The sequence below is a fragment of the Pristiophorus japonicus genome, chromosome 20, assembly GCF_044704955.1.
Source record: "Pristiophorus japonicus isolate sPriJap1 chromosome 20, sPriJap1.hap1, whole genome shotgun sequence".
Taxonomy (NCBI): Eukaryota; Metazoa; Chordata; class Chondrichthyes; family Pristiophoridae; genus Pristiophorus; species Pristiophorus japonicus.
Window position 1 is genome coordinate 80,312,078 of NC_091996.1, and position 21,752 is coordinate 80,333,829.

The window sequence follows — 21,752 nt, forward strand, 5'->3', positions numbered from 1 at the left end:
GGCTGGGATACTTCCAATGAGGTCATCCAACGGCAGCAACCGTGGGTGCACAGGCGGGGATGTTACGGTTGAGTACTCGATAGTCCACCGTGGCTCTCCAGGTGTTGTCCCGTTTCTTAACCGGCCACAACGGAGAGTTCACATGGGTAGCTATTGGTCTCAATACCCCTGTTTCACTAAAGAACCCAAGGCTGTTTCCATGTCTGCCTCCGCCTCCCTGGGGAAGTTATACTGTTTCTACGGTCGGGTCATAGGGTCACCATCTATGCTAACCTCGACCCCGTTTATCCTCCCACAGTCGTGTTTGTGAGTGGCAAAAGCTGCAAGGTTTGCCCTTACATACTCTTGGTACTCCATCGGAGTGTTACTGACCAGTGATTCAAGGTTGTAACACTCCTTGGCTTCATGGTACACACCGTCCCTTTTCCCCATTTTTCTGGGATAACCATCACATCACTCTCCTGTCCCATACATACTGACCCCGAAAGACAATGGTTTCTTAAATCCACGAGGATCCCATGGCCTCGAATGAAGTCAGCCCCCAGGATCCCTCTCCCTTCCTGTTCCCACTTCATCAGGACACAAGTCCATTTGGTGTGGAGTGTTCCGAAACGAATAGAGAACGGAACGGAGAAAGAGCCAACCTTCTCGGTGCCTGTGAAACCCACCAAGCTCTAGGGGACCCCGCTAGACAGAGGTGAGGCGGCGGGGTTATTTACATAGACAAGGGTGCTTGATGCACCGGTATCCAGCAGGTCAGTCCCTTTCACCTTTTCCACCTCCATCTGAACGGTCGGTCTGCCCCACGCATCGTACTCGAGGGAACACAGGTGGACAGGCTGTGTCTGTTCTAGTCACTGTTTTGGCTGGGATGGGGCAGATGGGATTTCGGTACCGGTGGCGGTGGCTACCCTCCCAGAGCCATCCAGCATTGTTCGCAGCGCAGTCAGAAATGTATCAAACGGGTGGGGAGGGGCTGGCTTCTCAGTCTCGGTCTTTTGGGCAGGGGCAGGAGAACTCTTCCCTGCGCTACACTTCCATGGGTCTGGAGAAGGGACTCCCATCATTACAGCCCATGGCTTCTCGAATATCTTCCTGGACAGCAGCACATGTCCTCTGCCCCCTTTTGCTCTCGGCAGATAGGAACCTGTACAGCTTGCTGTCCAGTGAGAGGAGGTGCATCTTTGCTATCTCGGCATCATCACACGCGTTAATATCCCCTGCCTGTTCCACTTCCATAAAGTGGACCGAGGTGTCCCCCTTTGGAGTGAGCTTTCCCAGGTGACTTATCATAGCCCTAAGCTGTTGGGTCGTGTGGGGAACCACAAACTGACTTTCCAGGGGCCCCAGACCCCCAGCACCGGTGGGCGGGCCAAACATTTATTGCCGGACCGGGCACATTGGCCCTGGTTCTGGCCCTTCCTGTTCTGGCTCGCCTGCCCCTCCTCCCTGCTGCCAAGCCAAGCTCAAACTCGGTGCCACAGGTGGTGGTGGTCCGCTGTCCCTGTCCGCCCCACAACTCGTTCACCCTCCTGCTGCCGAACCGGTATAGTCACCGGCACCACAGGTGGTGGTTGAACAGTTTCCTCTTCTGTTCCAGGTTTACCCGGGCCGTACCCGGGTTTATTAGGAATACCATGCCTTTTGCCTTGGACAGAGCAAGGGTTAAACTTTTGATTTGTTGCTGGCAGGGACCGTGATCTCCTGACTCAATCGTGCTGGCTACTTTATAAGCTGCTGTACGTCTCTTAACTTCTCCTCCAACTCTTTTACTTGAAGGGTGAGGCGAGTGTTTTCCTCCCACAGTATCTTTTCATTATTCTTAGCCTCGGTAACCTGACACTGTAAATAGTTCTGGCTGTTTTTCAACCTTTCCATTCGCTGTGTCTTTCCATGTTTTAGCTTCCGGAGTTCTCTCCACACATTTCTTCTGCCATAGCCCTGTCATGTGATGTTTCTGCACATTCACATCGTTCTGCCTGCAGTGACTCGATGTTCTTATCTCGGAGTTGGACCTGTCGCTGCAGGCAGGCCAACCAAATTGCCTTTTCTACTGATTCCTTATGGTCCTTGCTGGGTGTCCAGGGCCGCAGCGTATCCTGGATGCTCAGCGCGCAACAGACCAAGCACCCATTAAATAAGAACATAAGAATTAGGAACAGGAGTAGGCCATCTAGCCCCTCGAGCCTGCTCTGCCATTCAACAAGATCATGGCTGATCTGGCCGTGGACTCAGCTCCACTTACCCGCCCGCTCCCCATAACCCTTAATTCCCTTATTGGTTAAAAATCTATCTATCTGTGACTTGAATACATTCAATGAGCTAGCCTCAACTGCTTCCTTGCGCAGAGAATTCCATAGATTCACAAGCCTCTGGGAGAAGAAATTCCTTCTCAACTCGCTTTTAAATTGGCTCCCCCATCTTTTGAGGCTGTGTCCCCTAGTTCTAGTCTCCCAGACCAGTGGAAACAATCTCTCTGCCTCTATCTTGTCTATCCCTTTCATGATTTTAAATGTTTCTATAAGATCACCCCTCATCCTTCTGAACTCCAACGAGAAAAGACCCAGTCTACTCAATCTATCATCATAAGGTAACCCCCTCATCTCCGGAATCAGCCTAGTGAATCGCCTCTGTACCCCCTCCAAAGCTAGTATATCCTTCCTGTAGTAAGGTGACCAAAACTGCGCGCAGTACTCCAAGTGCAGCCTCACCAATACCCTTTACAGTTGCAGCAGGACCTCCCTGCTTTTGTACTCCATCCCTCTCGCAATGAAGGCCAACATTCCATTCGCCTTCCTGATTACCTGCTGCACCTGCAAACTAACTTTTTGGGATTCATGAACAAGGACCCCCAGGTCCCTCTGCACCACAGCATGTTGTAATTTCTCCCCATTCAAATAATATTCCCTTTTACTGTTTTTTTTCCCAAGGTAGATGACCTCACATTTTCCGACATTGTATTCCATCTGCCAAACCTTAGCCCATTCGCTTAACCTATCTAAATCTCTTTGCAGCCTCTCTGTGTCCTCTACACAACCCGCTTTCTTCCCAGTAATCTTTGTGTCATCTGCAAATTTTGTTCCACTACACTCTGTCCCCTCCTCCAGGTCATCTATGTATATTGTGCACAGTTGTGGTCCCAGCACCGATCCCTGTGGCACATCACTAACCACCGATTTCCAACCCGAAAAGGACCCATTTATCCCGACTCTCTCCTTTCTGTTAGCCAGCCAATTCTCTATCCATGCTAATACATTTCCTCTGACTCCACGTACCTTTATCTTCTGCAGTAACCTTTGTGTGGCACCTTATCGAATGCCTTTTGGAAATCTAAATACACCACATCCATCGGTACACCTCTATCCACCATGCTCATTATATCCTCAAAGAATTCCAGTAAATTAGTTAAACATGATTTCCCCTTCATGAATCCATGCTGCGTCTGCTTGATTGCACTCTTCCTATCTAGATGTCCCGCTATTTCTTCCTTAATGATAGTTTCAAGCATTGATGAGTGACATTCACTTTCTTATACACATCGGAGGAAATCCTTTCTGTCATCTTGGTTCTTTCCTCCAAAACAGCAATCTCTGCATCACATCCTTTACACCAAAGTCCTGCCGCGGTCGCAGGGGGTGGTGTGTGGGATCAGGTTCATCTCTGACCTTCTGAGCAGATTGAATCGCTCGCACTTCCTGGGTTCTAGACTTTAGATTTATTTGGCGATGTGACAAAGAACAAGAGACAACTAGTTTTGGTGCAAAGAACCTCAATTTTAACAAGAATAAGAATGTACAATGTCAAGCTTGTAATTACTAGAATAAAAAAACACTTTACCAAACATTCATGGGGTTACAGAATAATAATACACCTCCCACATCCCAATGCCTAACTCTGACTAGGTCAAACTCTCGGGCAAACAGGGATTATGCTCACCAATCCTCTTATTGTCAGTTGGCGGTGGTTCGCAATTTTGGGGTTCACTGGACTCTGTAAGTTCTGCTTGCCATACCCTGAATGTTGTGAAAGACTTCTTGCTGCGTAGTCTTCAGTTGGGTGGTGTCCGCTGATGCGGTAGGGCGCGTATTGGATTTATGGGTAAGTACCCACTTTCTTCCGTCAGCAATTGGTTTTAAAGTTCTTTTGGGTAATGTTTCACCTGTTGGTATCGAGGAACAGATTGTAGAGGGGAAACTTTCGAATCTTTGGTTTCTTCTTGAGGACTGTTTATCTTAGAATTTGTCGGTCGCGGTGTTTTCGATGTTACCACGTTGGCTGTGGTCAGTTGCTGCTGTGATGATGATGTCGGAAGTTACTGGGAACTGCTTTCTCTGCTGTGATGATGTTCTTTCTTCTCCTTCGGTCGCAGGGCAGTGTGGTCCAGGAGTGTCGTCGAGGCTGAAGATGTTGGAGCTCAGAAGACCTGCATAGGAGGCTGTGTAGCAAGCTCTCTGGAAGGCTTATTACAAACTGCTGCAGTGGTCTCTCTTCTTTTTCCCTCGTTCCCCTTCTCCTTCTTTCGTTAAAAAACAGGGCCCCAGTTATACTTTGGGAGCCGTTCTAATCTGCGCGCTAAATGAGCCCCGATTCTTTGATTTTAATTTTGGCGGGCTTGATATCTCTTTGTTATATTTTGGCGGGCCCATTAATGGTAACCTGTCTCGGATGTGTCGATCTTTTGAATTTGTTTCTTGATCGGGAAAATTAGATTTTTGGTGTTTGCAATGTCCTGGATTTTCCATGCGGGCTGGATGGGCCATTGTCATTATGTATACGCTGGATGGGTTTCCTGCTCTGAGTGATGGCTGGCTATCTCTGGGTTGATTGTTGCTATGTTAATGTCTCCCGGGGAGATGGGTTTTCGAGTTTACACAATTCCCCAGACAATTTGTTCAGCTTCAATATCCCAGACAGTTTCAATACTCAAACTGGTTTCTTTGAACGATCCTTTAGTTCTCAGCCCTTTCCACACGGACCCAATCTGCCTTGTAAAATCCCAAATTCGATTAAAACTCGTAGTTTCTTCCAGTTAGGATCCCAAACTTTCTGGTTGATAGTTCTAAATTAAATTTCCTTTCCAATGAGTCCAAACACAGGGGAGGTTGTCCCACGAATTTTTGCCATCCTACTCCTGCACCTATTTTCTATGTTTCTATGTTTCGATGTTTCTATGTTTCAAAAACTTTGGCATGATTAGTTCCATGGTGTAATGGTGAGCATTCTGGACTCAGTAAACCAGTGATCTGAGTTCACATTGTGGTGGAACCTCAATTCTTGCTGTCCCAGCTGCTGAAAATTTGGGACAAACAAGTGAAAGACACCTGGTGTTGGGGGGCAGTTTTGTTGCCTTTGTCAGTGTTGCTTGGTCTAGTTGTGAAATCATGTGTTCAACCATCAGTTACCTGTTACAAATCAGCGGAGGAGAAACCAGTTTTTTATCTAATGCTGCCTTTACCTGCACGATGTGTGCTGAGATTATCTGTGCAATATGCATTCAGCAGGATGAATAAAAGCAACGCTTTTGAAATGCAGGCACTGCATGTTTTGTACTCGAAAAAATTTGCATTTTCTTTTCATGCCAAGCATTTTACATTAATGCATTGCAATGCAAACGCACTTTTTACCTGGCAAGACTGAAGTACAAGCTGTGATGAACAGAATGAAACAGAAACAGCTACTTGAGAACCCATAGCCTCGACGGTATCTGTGTGAATTGCTCTGCATCGATAATTAGCAGAGCGTAAAGTGGGGAAACTGACGGTGTGGATGAGAAAAGGCCGAGCCAAAGTGTAATGTTGGAGATGGTTTTGTTGTTTTTGAGAAATGTTTCAAAGATTTTGTCATGGTTGTTGCCATGGTGTAATGGTGAGCACTCTGGACTCTAAATTTAATGATCTGAGTTCAAATCTCAGTCGAACCTGAATGCTTGTTGTCCCAGCTGCTGAAAATTTGGGACAAACAAGTGAAAGACACCTGGTGCTGGTGGGCAGTTTTGTTGCCTTTGTCATTGATGCTTGATCTACAAGTCTAGTTGTCAAATCGTGTGTTCAACCGTCAGTCATCTGCTACAAATCAGCGGAGGACAAATCACTTTGTTGTCTAATGCTACCTTTGTCTGCACAATGTGTGCTGAGATTATCTGTGCAATATGCATTCCGCAGGATCAATAAAAGCAATGCTGTTTGAAATGCAGGCACTGCATAGAAACAAAGAAACACAGAAAATACTTGCAGGGGTAGGCCATTCGACCCTTCGAGCCTGCACCATCACTCAATAAGATCATGGCTGATCATTCACCTCAGTACCCATTTCCTGCTTTGTCTCCATACCCCTTGATCCCTTTAGCCGTAAGGGCCACATCTAACTCCCTCTTGAATATATCCAACGAACTGTCATCAAAAACTCTCTGCAGTAGTGAATTGCACAGGTTAACAACTCTCTGAGTGAAGAAGGTTCTCCTCATCTTGGTCCTAAATGGCTTTAACTGTGTTCCATGGTTCTGGACTTCCCCAACATTGGGAACATTCTTCCTGCATCTAACCTGTCCAGTCCCATCAGAATTTTATATGTTTCTATGAGATCCCATCTCATCTTTCTAAACGCCAGTGAATAAAGGCACAGTCGATCCAGTCTCTCCTCATATGTCAGTCCTGCCATCCCGGGAATCAGTCTAGTGAATCTTCGCACTCGACAAAACGTTTTCTTTTCATGCCAAGCATTTTACATTAATGCATTGCAATGCAAACGCACTTTTTACCTGGCAAGACTGAAGTACAAGCTGTGATGAACAGTGTGAAACAGAAACAGCTACTTGAGAAACCATAGCCTCGACAGCATCTGTGTGAATTGCTCTGCATCGATAATTAGCAGAGCGTAAAGAGGGAAAACTGATGCGAGACATGAGAAAAGGCCGAGCCAAAGTGTAATGGTGGCGATGATTTTGTTGTTTTTGAGAATTTTTTCAAAGATTTTTGTATGGTTGGTTCCATGGTGTAATGGTGAGCACTCTGGACTTTGAATCCAGCAATCTGAGTTCAAATCTCAGTGGAACCTCAATTCTTGTTGTCCCAGCTGCTGAAAATTTGGGACAAACAAGTAAAAGACACCTGGTGCTGGTGGGCAATTTTATTGCCTTTATCATTGATGCTTGATCGACAAGTCTCGTTGTCAAATCCTGTGCTCTGTGGGAGCACAGTCCCGCATTGCTGAACTCTTTGCTTCAGTACGCAGTCTGAAGTTTGGATTAAAAAACAGGAAGATTGAAGTTTGGATGGAAAAGAGACTGTTCGACAATGTGGTGCCTTCAGCCAGTGAGATGAGTAACTGGTCATTGTCTGGATGTTATATATTTGAGTACCTTGTTACGGTGGGAATAATGGAAATTCAGGACTAAACGATTTGACGATGTCTGTATGTTCTGTATTTGAGTTTAAACTTGTAACTATATAATGAGATCTGTAGGTTAAACAAGCAATATTAAGTCTGTCTGTTAAACGATTCAGAAAGCAGTTCGTCTGGATTGTCTAAATGCAAAGAATAAGAGTTCAAAGGCTTTTTCAGTATAAAGATGACTGCAGTATGGACTGCAGAGACACAGACATCAGAGACACTAGACATTTGGAAGGTGTGTGTCTCAAGCAGACACGGAAATCGAAGCAAGCTGCCTTTGTGAAGTGTTCTCAGTAACTTTCATATTTGGTTTGCTGAGTATGAATGTTTAACTAAAAGACCCGATCCTGCCTTTCCTACAACGGAGTGTGTGCGGGTAATTCGACGTTAAAAGCAAAGAAGTGAAAAGAGCAAGACAGCCGTTTACAACATTTTGGTGACCCCGACGTGATTTTCAAAAGTTCGTTAGCTCATTCGAAGCCCCCGACATGAAGCAGAAAGTTGGCTGAGTTGTTGGAAGAAGTGTTTCCCACACATCAGTTCGAGGGGTGAGCATTCTCTTAGTTGTCGTGATTAAAGGGATCTTCAGTTAGTAATGGGAGGCTCAGGGGATATTCCAGTTGAAGTCCAGTCATTTCTTAATGAATGGATTGAGTTGAAAGGGGGAACTTATGGGATAAGACAGGAAACAATGACAGGAGGATGGACAGAGACACGGCAGTCCTTAGTGGAGAGTGTCCAGTTAAAAAAGATTAAAGTGTTTGGCTTCCACACATCCACAATGAATGTCCCACCCTTTACTTGGGAAAAGTACAACTGAGAGTGGACAAGTTCCATCCCGGTCAGAGCAATCTGAAGCTTTAACTGACTGACACCCTGGTTTGGGATGTCTTGCAGTGTGCAATTGCGTCAGTCTCTGTGGCGCAATGGGTTAGCGCGTTCGGCTGTTAACTGAAAGGTTGGTGGTTCGAGACCACCCAGGGACGAAGCATTTAACTGTTTTTCCCCGTGGATTCGGTGCTGCACGATTCCAGGTTGTCATTGTGCGTTTTGGCTGCGCGAATATATTCCACAAACATTGCCAGCTGTGCTGTTATCCAGTGAGTTCCCACTCCAATACTTTTATGAGCATTCAGTTTGAGTGTATACAGAACTGAACAGAGATATCAGAAAATTTAACAAGGTTGTGGGACATTGTTTTTTGTTAATATTGAACCACTAATATGAATAAATCCATTTCTTCAAATATTTAATTGAACATGTTTTCAAAATGTTTCCGCGCAGTTTTGAACCAGGGACATTTCGCGTGTGAGGTGAATCTAATAACCACTACATTACGGAAATACTGCAGCAATGTTCGGAACATAACCAGAGCTTTAGCCTGCACAGCTGGCCTATACTTCAGGAGCTGGTTTTATGAGAATAGAAAGACGGTGCTATATTTAGGAAGGCTGTGAGTGTGGCAGGAATTGATCCAGTGTTTCCCAGACTTTACGCATAGGAACAGGAGGTGGCCATTTAGCAGAGAGTGGTTAGGATCTGGAATGCACGGCTTGAAAGGGTGGTGGAGGCAGACTCAATCTTATCTTTCAAACAGGAGCTGGATCAGTGTCTGAAGGAAAAACAATTGCAGGGCTACAGGGAAAGGGCGGGGGAGTGGGACTCGCTGAGAGTCGGCACGGGCTCGACGGGCCGAATGGCCTTCCGTGCTGTAACCATTCCATGATTCTATAAGTTAGTGGCACATTTCATAGTGTGGGTGGAAGCAGAACATTTCAAAGGGACATGGATTGAGTCGGCAAAACTAGAGGCATCTGATTCAGGAGATTCGGGGGGCACGGAAATTCGGAAGTTTAATGACTTTGAAAGGAACATTTTTGTTTTGTGCAGTTACGGTCAGAAAAATGTTTGTGAAAGGAATTTTTTGAACAGAGGAATGCAGCATTTAATCTTCTGCCTTAACACTTCTTCCTGGGTGTCGGGGTCACATTTCCTTTCGAGGTTATTCTTCTCAAAAATGAGTTAGATGTAGTCCTTCAGATTAGGGGGATCAAGGGCTATGGCGAGAAAGCAGGAATGGGGTATTGAAGTTGCATGTTCAGCCATGAACTCATTGAATGGCGGTGCAGGCTCAAAGGGCCGAATGGCCTACTCCTGCACCTATTTTCTATGTTTTCCATGTTTCTTGAATTTATATTTCCTTTGGTGTTTCACAATAACCAGACCTTTGCTCTAAAGTCTTTCTCACTGTTTCCCCAGTCTCCTGTTGATGTTACCAGCAATGAACATTTTGAACCAGACACCGAAAACACACTGTGCAAATTGGGACATGCTTTAACAGTTAACGTGGGGCTCGAGCCCCCAAATTCGAGATTAAGATTCTCATGCTCGACCGATTGATCTCACGGGGCTTCTACCAAATAGACGTTTTTGTCGTTGATTGCAGCCAGGTGCCTGTTGGCTCCGCCCCAGATGTTTAAACTTGCTGTCAAGGAACTGCCAGGATCTTCTTGAATGGTGGACCAGGCTCGAGGGGCTGAATGGCCTACTCCGGCCCCTAATCCTTACATGTTTTTGACCTTATGACCTTTCACAGGAGAACAAACTCGCCCCTGGACATGCATGAGGAGATAGCTCCAGAAAATATTCCCACCCGGTGAGCTTTCGCGTGTGAGACGAACGTGTTAACCGCTACACTGCGGAAACATCGCCACTTTCAGCACCCGGTCAGACGGAAATGTTAAGCGAGCAGGTGAACTGCTGAATCCTACTTTGAAGGAGTTGATCGTGGTGTCAAACAATGAGTTTCACTTAATGATTAAAAATAAGAAATGTCAGATTTAAACACAGACCTCGAGAGAAGACTGCAACCTGAACACAGCACCTGAGACCGCTCGGCCATCCTGACTATTTAATGCTGTATGTGGCCATCTGCAGGTTGATTTTGAACTTTTGTATCCTGTCACATGAAATAAATGAGGGTAGCAGGCGTATCTCTGCCTGACACCGGGGAAACAGTGAGACAGACCTTGGAGCAAGGGTCTGGTTATTGGCAAACAGCAAAGAATATATTAATTCTGGAAGAACAATATCTAAAAGTACAGTAACCCTGATGTGATTTAAACACGCTACCTTCGGAACTGAAATCAGTCACGCTACCATTGCGCCACGAGGTCTACGTCATAAGACTCAGATGTTCGTCTATATGAAGGTGTCACAATACAAGGAGCTTTAAAATCTCCGCCCATTCCCACCTGGTGTCAGAAGCAGCGCTCACCTGCCAGTCACTGTATGTTTTTTTCTTAAACTTTTGTGTTGCTTTCACGGGAAAGCATCATTAATTAACCCCTCACCTTCTTTTGCACAATAAAGAAATGCTAACTGAGGGACAGTCGATACTTCAATCATTTGTCCTGTGCTTTGGGGAGCGGGCAGGGAAGTGGACCCGAGTCCATGATCACATCGACCATGATCGTATTAAATGGCGGAGCAGGCTCGAGGGGCGTATGGCCGTCTCCTGCTCCTATTTCTTATGTTCTTATGTTCTTCTGCATATTAACCCATTTTACACACTGTATTCTAGGATCTGGTTCAAAATCTTCATTGCCGATGACATCAGGAATCTGGGGCAACTTTTGTCAAATTTCACAGCACCGGTTATTCCGACCATGCACAGAAAATAGAATCAGTAGTGAAGATAAAAGCCCATGGTGCTCATTTTCAGATTCAAATAAATTTTAAGAATTTTACAGTGAAAAGATTTAGAAGTGTTACTTGTATTTGTGTCTTTAATTAAACTTTGTGGCGTCTGACTCCCGTTCATGCTTCTGCTGAATAAGAAAGGAGGGTTTGACGTTGACCAGACTGCACTGCCCCTGATATTTGTGAGCTCATCCTTTATATTCAGTGGTTTCTCGCCCTTTGATGGGCTGCAGTGTGGCGGATATCACGTTGGCCTCACACGCGAAAGGTCCCCGGTGGATCCGTTTTCTCTCACTCAAAGTTATCTATTTATTGAAGTGAATTAAAGAGCACTTAAGGAATAAGGGATCACTTTTGCCAGGAGAATAAAAAGCAAATAAAAACAGCAAATGCTGGAAATCTCAGCAGGTCAGGCAGCATTTGCCAGGAGACGAAACTCGCCTCTGATTGTTCCTCTATAGCAAGTTTAAATATAATGCTCCTTCCCGGGATCGAACCTCATACCTTTCATGTGTAATGCAAACATGATAAGCACACGTGATAACCACTACACGACAGAAACCTCTGGCACAGCTGGCACAACAGAGGGGAGCTGACCAGTGAGCTCCCTCTGTGCTGATCAGGAATGTGTTGGCTCACCTTAAACAACTTCTGTCCCACACTGAAAGTTCTCAATCCTTCTTCTCCGCTGCCCTTTACAGAAATGTCACGGATCACCCAGCCACCGTGTTCACTTCCACATCCTCACAGTGGGGCCACAGAGGCTCCTACCGTCTCCCCGCGATCAGTGAACTCGCCCAGTTTACAAAATTAAACCCCGAACACGTGCTCGGCAAAGGGCAGGAGAAGCCAGATCGTCTGTAAGATCGGTCTATCACAGAAAGTATTGGTATTCATGGTGATTATAGCAATTATTAATCGTCTCACAGAACTCAATTATTTTTACGCAATGAATTGATCGACAATTGAAACCAGGTTAGTGCACCGGATCTTAACCCCTCGACCACCAGGGAACGGTTATGATACATGTCGATATATTTATATATATTTATATATGAACCGGAATATCAGTGGCGAGCTACCTAGACCTCATGGTGCAACGGTCGTGCGTCTAACTTTGAGCGAGAGAAATTGTTCCACAGTGACACCCATTTCATCTTTTGTTCCCTTTTAAACACGAGAAACTGAGACAGGGGGAATAAATAGAGAAATAAAAGCACAGGGATATCGACAAGAGGAAGAGAGAAGGGGAAAGATACTGTCCCCACCCAGAACTAATGCAGAAACCCCTCTGCTGCGCTCGGGGTGGCCACCCACAGCCTGGATACACTAACGGGAGAACACCAGCGGCAGGTCGGGGCCATAAAAGGAACGCTGAGCGGCCCTGGGAGCAGCTTGGAGGTCCCGGGAGACTACTCCAGGGAGCAGCGCGAGCTGGTGCAGGAGGGCGGCGGCAGCGAAGTGTGACGTCATCAAGGTCCAGGTCGGTGATTGGAACGTGGGCAGATACAGCAGGAGCGGCGAGATCGGGGCGAAGGAGCGGTGAGAGACTGTAGAGGGACGTGATCGGGGCCCAGGGGAGGCATGAGTTCGGGGCCAGTGGCCCAGGGTTAGCACGGGCCAGCCCACACTGCGATATGTGTGCACTGGGTCTGTGCAGCAGAACTGGTCTCCAGTCGACCTGTTTAACCCTTGTCACTGGACCAAGACCTCGCTCTGTCAAGCCCGTGTGATGGCTGGGGTGCAACGGCCATCACAACTGAAAAAAATCCACGCACAGATATCTTCCACCCTTCGGGATGTAGTTCGGGTCCTTCATTAAAATACCTGTGAACTCATCCTTTTTCGGCGTGGAAGCAAGTCATCCTCGTTTCGAGGGACCGCCTATGATGATGATGATGATGGATACATTAACGTCCCAACAGCTCATTGACTGCAGGAGTGGGACCGTGCGGCACTTCAGAAAACATGTCGAAAAGGCAAAGTCACTGATTCCGTCTCATTTGCTCCTCCGATCAAGAATAACAACACACACTAAAAATGCTTCAATGATGGTTACACTTTATCTCCGTGCAGCCTCTACAGTCTAAAGACACCACAATGGTAGTGTGAATACATTCTTCCCATCAAAGTTCTATTTGTGCTACTTTGTTGTGGCAACTCTTGATTGCAGTCACCAAGATATCCCTTGAGATAGAGGGTAAAACTCATTCTTTTCCTTTGGCAATGCTTTTAAGAATCTGAGAAGATTTGACTGGAGGTTTATTAACAGATAGCACTTCGTAAGGCCTTTATCTCCATATTTGCTAAGCAGTTGGCTCGTTGGTCTAGTTGTATGATTCTCACTTTGGGGTTGTTACTTGAAATTTGCGAGAGATCCCGGGCGAGCCCTTTTTTTGCCATGAATTTTGAATTTGCATCGAACTTTTGCAAAGAAGCACTTGCATTTCTGCAGCGTCTGTCAGGAGCTCATAACGCCCCAAAGCGCTTTACAGCCGTTGAGTTACCTTTGAAATGTTGTCACTTGAGTAAAGATGTGCCCAAATCACCCCACACGCACCTCAACTCTTTGTGAAGGAGTTCATAGAATCATAGAAGTTTACAGCACGGAAGGAGGCCAATTCGGCCCATCGTGTCCACGCCGGCCAACAAGAGGCTATCCAGCCTAATCCCACTTTCCAGCTCAAGGTCCATAACCCTTCAGGTTACAACACTTCAGGTCACATCCAAGCACTTGTTAAATGTGGTGAGTGTTTCTGCCTCTACCACCCTTTCAGGCAGTGAGTTCCAGACCCCCACAACCCTCTGCGTGCAGAAATAAATAGGTGCAGGCGAAGGCCATTCGGCCCTTCGAGCCGCACCACCACGGAGAATGAAACAGTTAATTCAGAGACCGGGGTCCAGAACTTAAAGAAGGGTAACTTTGAAGGTGTGAGGCATGAATTGGCTAGGATAGATTGGCGAATGATACTTAAGGGGTTGACAGTGGATGGGCAATGGCAGACATTTAAAGACCGCATGGATGAACTGCAACAATTGTACATCCCTGTCTGGTGTAAAAATAAAAAAGGGAAGGTTGCTCAACCGTGGCTATCAACGGAAATCAGGGATAGTATTAAAGCCAAGGAAGTGGCATACAAATTGGCCAGAAATAGCAGCGAACCCGGGCACTGGGAGACATTTGGAACTTAGCAAAGGAGGACAAAGGGTTTGATTAGGGCAGGGAAAATAGAGTACGAGAGGAAGCTTGCAGGGAACATTAAAATGGACTGCAAAAGCTTCTATAGATATGTAAAGATAAAAAGGTTAGTAAAGACAAACGTAGGTCCCCTGCAGTCAGAATCAGGGGAAGTCATAACTGGGAACAAAGAAATGGCAGACCAATTGAACAAGTACTTTGGTTCGGTATTCACGAAGGAAGACACAAACAATCTTCCGGATATAAAAGGGGTCAGAGGTTCTAGTAAGAAGGAGGAACTGAGGGAAATCCTTATTAGTCGGGAAATTGTGTTGGGGAAACTGATGGGATTGAAGGCCGATATATCCCCAGGCCTGATGGTCTGCATCCCAGAGCACTTAAGGAGGTGGCCTTGGAAATAGCGGATGCATTGACAGTCATTTTCCAACACCCCATAGATTCTGGATCAGTTCCTATGGAGTGGAGGATAGCCAATGTAACCCCACTTTTTAAAAAAGGAGGGAGAGAGAAAGCAGGGAATTATAGACCGGTCAGCCTGACATCAGTAGTGGTGAAATTGATGGAATCAATTATTAAGGATGTCATAGCAGCGCATTTGGAAAGAGGTGACATGATAGGTCCAAGTCAGCATGGATTTGTGAAAGGGAAATCATGCTTGACAAATCTTCTGGAATTTGTTGAGGATGTTTCCAGTAGAGTGGACAAGGGAGAACCAGTTGATGTGGTGCATTTGGACTTTCAGAAGGCTTTCGACAAGGTCCCGCACAAGAGATTAGTGTGCAAAGTTAATGCACATGGGATTGGGGGTAGTGTGCTGACGTGGATTGAAAATTAGTTGGCAGACAGGGAGCAAAGAGTAGGAGTAAATGGGTACTTTTCAGAATGGCAGGCAGTGACTAGTGGGGTAACACAAGGGCCCTAGCTGTTTACATTGTACATTAATGATTTAGACGAGGGGACTAAATGTAGTGTCTCCAAATTTGCAGATGACACTAAGTTGGGTGGCAGTGTGAGCTGCGAAGAGTATGTTATGAGGCTGCAGAGTGACTTGGATAGGTTAGGTGAGTGGGCAAATGCATGGCAGATGAAGTATAATGTGGATAAAGGTGAGGTTATCCACTTCGGTTGAAAAACAGAGAGACAGACTATTATCTGAATGGTGACAGATTAGGAAAAGGGGAGGTGCAACGAGACCTGGGTGCCATGGTACATCAGTCATTGAAGGTTGGCATGCAGGTACAGCAGGCGGTTAAGAAAGCAAATGGCATGTTGGCCAACATAGCGAGGGGATTTGAGTATAGGGGCAGGGAGGTGTTACTACAGTTGTACAGGGCCTTGGTGAGGCCACACCTGGAGTATTGTGTACAGTTTTGGTCTCCTAACTTGAGGAAGGACGTTCTTGCTATTGAGGGAGTGCAGCGAAGGTTCACCAGACTGATTCCCAGGATGGCGGGACTGACATATCAAGAAAGACTGGATTCACTGGAGTTCAGACAAATGAGAGGGGATCTCATAGAAACGTTTAAAATTCTGGCGGGTTTAGACAGGTTAGATGCAGGAAGAATGTTCCCAATGTTGGGGCAGTCCAGAACCAGGGCTCACAGTCTTAGGATAAGGGGTAAGCCATTTAGGACCGTGATGAGGAGAAACTTCTTCACCCAGAGAGTGGTGAACCTGTGGAATTCTTTACCACAGGAAGTTGTTGAGGCCAATTCACTAAATATATTCAAAAAGGAGTTAGACGTAGCCCTTACTACTCGGGGGATCAAGGGGTATGGCGAGAAAGCAGGAATGGGGTACTGAAGTTGCATGTTCAACCATAAACTCATTGAATGGTGGTGCAGGCTAGAAGGGCCGAATGGCCTACTCCTGCACCTATTTTCTATGTTTCTACATTCCAATAAGATCATGGCTGATCATTCACCTCAGTACCCCTTTCCTACTTTCTCTTCATACCCCTTGAGCCCTTTTGCCATAAAGGTCACAGCTAATTCCCTCTGGAATATATCAAATGAACTGGCATCAACAATTCTCTGCGGCAGAGAATTCCACAGGTTAACAACTCTCTGAGTGAAGAAGTTTCTCCTCATCTCGGTCCTAAATGGCTTACCCATTATCCCTGAGACTCTGACCCCTGGTTCTGGACTTCCCCAACATCGGGCACATTCTTCCTGCCTCTAACCTGTCCAGTCCCGTCAGAATTTTATATGTTTCTTTGAGATCCCCTCTCATTCTTCTAAACTCCGGTGAATACAGGCCCAGTCAATCCAGTCTCTCCTCATATGTCAGTCCTGCCATCTAGGGAATCAGTCTAGTGAACCTTCACTGCACTCTCTCAGTAGCAAGAACATCCTTCCTCAGATTAGGAGACCAAAACTGAACACAATATTCCAGGTGAGGCCTCACCAAGGCCCTGTACAACTGCAGTAAGACCTTCCTGCTCCAATACTCAAATCTCCCAGCTATGAAGGCCAACATGCCATTTGCCTTCTTCACCGCCTGCTGTACCTGCATGCCAACTTTCAATGACTGATGTACCATGACACCCAGGTCTCGTTGCACCTCCCCTTTTCCTAATCTGCCGCCATTCAGATAATAATCTGCCTTCACGTTTTTGCCACCAAAGTGGATAACATCACATTTATCCACATTATAGTGCATCTGCCATGTATTTGCCCACTCACCTAACCTTTCCAAGTCACTCTTCAGCCTCTTAGCATCCTCCTCACAGCTCACACCGTCACGCAGCTTAGAGTCACCTGCAAACTTGGAGATATAACACTCAATTTCTTCATCGAAATCATTGATGTATATTGTAAATAGCTGGGGTCCCAGCACTGAGCCCTGCAGCACCCCACTAGTCACTTCCTGTCATTCTGAGAAGGACCCATTTATCCCGACTCTCTGCTACCTGTCTGCCAACCAGTTCTCTATCCATGTCAATACATTACCCCCAATACCATGTGCTTTAATTTTGCACACTAATCTCTTGTGTGGGACCTTGTCAAAGGCCTTTTGAAAGTCCAAATACATTACATCCACTGGTTTTCCCTTGTCCACTCTCCTTGTTCCATCCTCAAAAAATTCTAGATGATTTGCCAAGCATGATTTCCCTTTCCTAAATCCATGCTCACTTGGACCGATTTTGTCACTGCTTTCCAAATGCTATGCTGTTTCATCCATAATAATTGATTCCAGCATTTTCCCCACTACTGATGTCAGGCTAACCGGTCGATAATTACCCATTTTCTCTCTTCCTTCTTTTTAAAAAAGTGGTGTTATATTAGCTACCCTCCAGTCCATAGGAACTGATCCAGAGTTGATCGACTGTTAGAAAATGATCACCAATGCATCCACTATTTCGAGGGTTACTTCCTGAACTACTCTGGGATGCAGACTATCTGGCCCTGGGATTTATCAGCCTTCAATCCCAACAATTTCCTGAACACAATTTCCTGACTAATAAAGATTTCCTTCAGTTCCTCCTTCTCGCTGGACCCTCGGTCCCTGAGTACATTAGGAAGGTTATTTGTGTCTTCCTTCGTGAAATCAGAACCAAAGTATCTGTTTAACTGGTCCGCCATTTCTTTGTTCTCCATTATAAATTCACCTGATTCTGACTGTAAGTGACCTACGTTTGTCTTCACTAATCTTTTTCTCTTCACATATCTATAGAAGCTTTCGCAGTCAGTTTTTATGTTATCAGCATACTTCCTCTCATACTCTATTTTCCCACTCCTTATTAAAACCTTTGTCCTCCTCTACTGAATTCTAAATTTCTTCCAGTCCTCAGGTTTGCTGCTTTTTCTGGCAAATTTATAGGCCTCTTCCTTGCATTTAACACAATCCCTAATTTCCCTTATTAGCCACGGTTGAGCCACCTTCCCCATTTTATTTTTTCTCTAGACAGGGATGTACAATTGTTGAAGTTCATCCATGTGATCTTTAAATGTTTGCCATTGCCTATCCAGCGTCAACCTTTTAAGTCTCATTTGCCAGTCTATTCTAGCCAATTCACATCTCATGCAATCGAAGTTACCTTTCCTTAAATTCAGGTCCCTGGTCTCTGAATTAAATGTTTCAATCTCCATCTTAATAAAGAATTCTACCATATTATGGTCACTCTTCTCCAAGGGGCCTCGCACAACAAGATTGCTAATTAGTCCTTTTTCATTACACATCACCGAGTCTAGGATAGCCAGCCCTCAAGTTGGTTCCTCGACATATTGGTCTAGAAAACCATCCCTAATACACTCCAGGAAATCCTCCTCCACCGTATTTCTACCAGTTTGGTGAGCCCAATCTATATGTAGATTAAAGTCGCCCATGATAACTGCTGTATCTTTATTGCACGCATCTATAATTTCTTGTTTGATACTGTCCCCAAACTCACTACTACTGTTTGGTGGTCTGTGCACAACTCCCACTCGTGTTTTCTGCCCTTTGGTATTCTGCAGCTCTATCCATCCAGAGTCCACACCATCCAAGCTAATGTCCTTCCTTAATATTGCGTTAATTTCCTCTTTAACCAGCATCGGTCCTCGACCTCCTTTTCCTTTCAGTCTATCCTTCTTGAATGTTGAATACCTCAGGATATTGAGTTCCCAGCCTTGGTCACCCTGGAGCCATGTCTCTGGAATCCCAATTATAACATATTCGTGAATTGCTGCATCTGAGTGAATTCATCCACCTTATTACGAATAATCCTCGCATTGAGGCACAGAGACTTCAGGCTTGTCTTTTTAATACACTTTGTCCCTTTAGAATTTTGCTGTAATGTGGCCCTTTTTGATTTTTGCCTTGTGTTTCTCTGCCCTCCACTTTTACTTTTGTTCTTTCTATCTTTTGCTTCTGCCCCCATTTTACTTCTTTCTATCTCCCTGCATAGGTTCCCATCCCCCTGCCATATTAGTTTAACCCCTCCCCAACAGCACGAGCAAACATTCCCCTAGACATTGGTTCCGGTCCTGACCAGGTGCAGACCGCCCGATTTGTACTTGTCCTATCTCCCCCAGAACCGGTTCCAATGTCCCAGGAATTTGAATCCCACCCTCCTGCACTACTCATCAAACCATATATTCATCTGAGCTATCCTGCATTTCCTATTCTGACTAGCTCGTGGCACTGGTAGCAATTCTGAGATTACTACCTTTTAATTTAATTCCTAGCTCACTAAACTCAGCTTGTAGGACCTCATCCCATTTTTCCCGATATCATTGGTGCCTATATACACCACGACAGCTGGCTATTCACCCTCCCCCTCCAGAATGCGCTGCAGTCACTCCGAGACATTCTTGACCTTTGCACCAGGGAGGCAACATACCATTCTGGAGTCTCGATTGCAGCCGCAGAAACATCTATCTATTCCCCTTACAATAGAATCCCCTATCACTATAGCTCTCCCACTCTTTTTCCTGCCCTCCTGTGCAGCAGAGCCACCCCTGGTGCCATGGACTTGGCTGCTGCTGCCTTCCCCTGATGAGTCATCTCCCCCAACAGTACCCAAGGTAGTGTATCTGTTTTGCAGGGGGATGACGGCAGGGGACTCCTGCACTGTCTTCCTTCCACTGCTCTTCCTGATGTTTACCCATTCCCTCTCTGCCTGAGTAACCTTTACCTACGGTGTGTTCAATTCACGACATCCTCAGCATTGCGGATGAATCCGTGCGCAGCTCCAGTGCCGCAATGTGGCCTGTCAGGAGCTGCAGATGGATACACTTGCTGCACATGTAGTCATCAGGGACATTGGAAGCGTCCCTGACTTCCCACACAGCACAGGAGGAGCATGACATGTGTCTGAGCTCTCCTGCTATGACTTAACCATTAGATTTACTTAATTTGGCAACAATTCCAAAGTTTCTTTGCTGCTAAGAACAAGAAGAAATCAAAGAAACAGAAAACTACTCACCACTCAACCAGCCAATCACTTACCCTCTTGGCTGTGACGTCACCCTTTGATTACTTGTGACTTCTTTCTTACTTTTGACCCTGCACCAGCTGCAGCTCGCTGCTCGCTGCTCCTCCAGCCGCTGCTCCTCCGACTGCCGCCGATCCCCGGACTCCCGCTGGGCCTTTATAGGCCGCTGCTCACACCTCCTCCGGTCACTGCTCCTCCCACTTTTGGAAAAAAATAATTCAGTCAGGCAGAGTCTGCATAGATTTATGAAAGGGAAGTCATGTTTGACAAATTTGCTGGAATTCTTTGAGGGTGTAATGAACAGGGTGGATAAAGGGGAACCAGTGGATGTGGTGTACTTGGACTTCCAGAAGGCATTTTGACAAGGTACCACATAAAAGATTACTGCACAAGATAAAAGTTCCCGGGGTTGGGGGTAATATATTAGCATGGAGAGAAGATTGGCTAACGAACAGAAAACAGAGAGTCGGAATAAATGGTTCATTCTCTGGTTGGCAATCAGGAACTAGTGGGGTGCTGCAGGGATCAGTGCTGGGACCCCAACTGTTTACAATCTATATTAACGACTTGGATGAAGGGACTGAGTGAAATGTAGCCAAGTTTGCTGATGATACAAAGATGGAAGGAAAAGCAATGTGTGAGGAGGACACAAAAAATCTGCAAAAAGACATTGCCAGGTTAAGTGAGTGGGGAAAAATTTGGCAGATGGTGTATAATGTTGGAAAGTGCAAGATTATGCATTTTGGCAGAAAACAATCAAAGAACAAGTTATTAGTTAAAAGGAGAAAAATTGCACAGTGCTGCAGTACAGCGGGAGCTGCGCGTACTTGTGCATGAAACACAAAAGGTTAGTATGCAGGTACAGCAAGTGATCAGGAAGGCCAATGGAATCTTGGCCTTTATTGCAAAGGGGATGGAGTATAAAACAAAGAAGTCTTGCTGCAGTTATACAGGGTATTGGTGAGGCCAGACCTGGAACACTGCGTGCAGTTTTGGTTTCCATATTTAAGAAAGGATATAGATGCTTTGGAGGCAGTTCAGAGAAGGTTCACTAGGTTGATTCCAGAGATGAGGGGGCTAACTTATGAGAAAAGGTTGAGTAGGTTGTGCCTCTACTCATTGGAATTCAGAAGATTGAGAGGTGATCTTATGGAAATGTGTAAGATTATGAGGGGGCTTGACAAGGTGGATGCAGAGAGGATGTTTCTGCATACTAACCTTTTGTGTTTCATGTACAAGGACCCCCAGGCCCCTCTGCACCGCAGCATTTCGTAATCTCTCCCCATTTAAATAATTATTTGCTTTTTTATTATTGCTACCACAGTGGATAACCTCATATTTCCCACATTATACTCCATCTGACAAATTTCTGCCCACTCACTGACCCTATCTATATCGCTTTGCAGATTGTTTGCGTCCTCCTCACAACTTGCTTTCCCACCTATCTTTGTATCATCAGCAAACTTGGCGACATTACAAACATGCAGAGCACAGAACAAATTATTGACGTAGTGACTTTCCCTCAGTTAGTATTTCTTTCATTGT

General features: G+C 45.6%; 2 non-coding genes across 2 annotated transcripts; both read left to right on the plus strand.

The window, feature by feature from the left end:
- Positions 1 to 6,981: 6,981 nt before the first annotated feature.
- trnaq-uug (transfer RNA glutamine (anticodon UUG)) lies at positions 6,982 to 7,053 on the plus strand. Its single transcript has one exon. It is a non-coding gene; the product is annotated as a tRNA-Gln (tRNA).
- Positions 7,054 to 8,301: 1,248 nt separating this feature from the next.
- Positions 8,302 to 8,375, plus strand: trnan-guu (transfer RNA asparagine (anticodon GUU)). The gene has a single exon. It is a non-coding gene; the product is annotated as a tRNA-Asn (tRNA).
- The last annotated feature ends 13,377 nt before the right edge of the window (positions 8,376 to 21,752 follow it).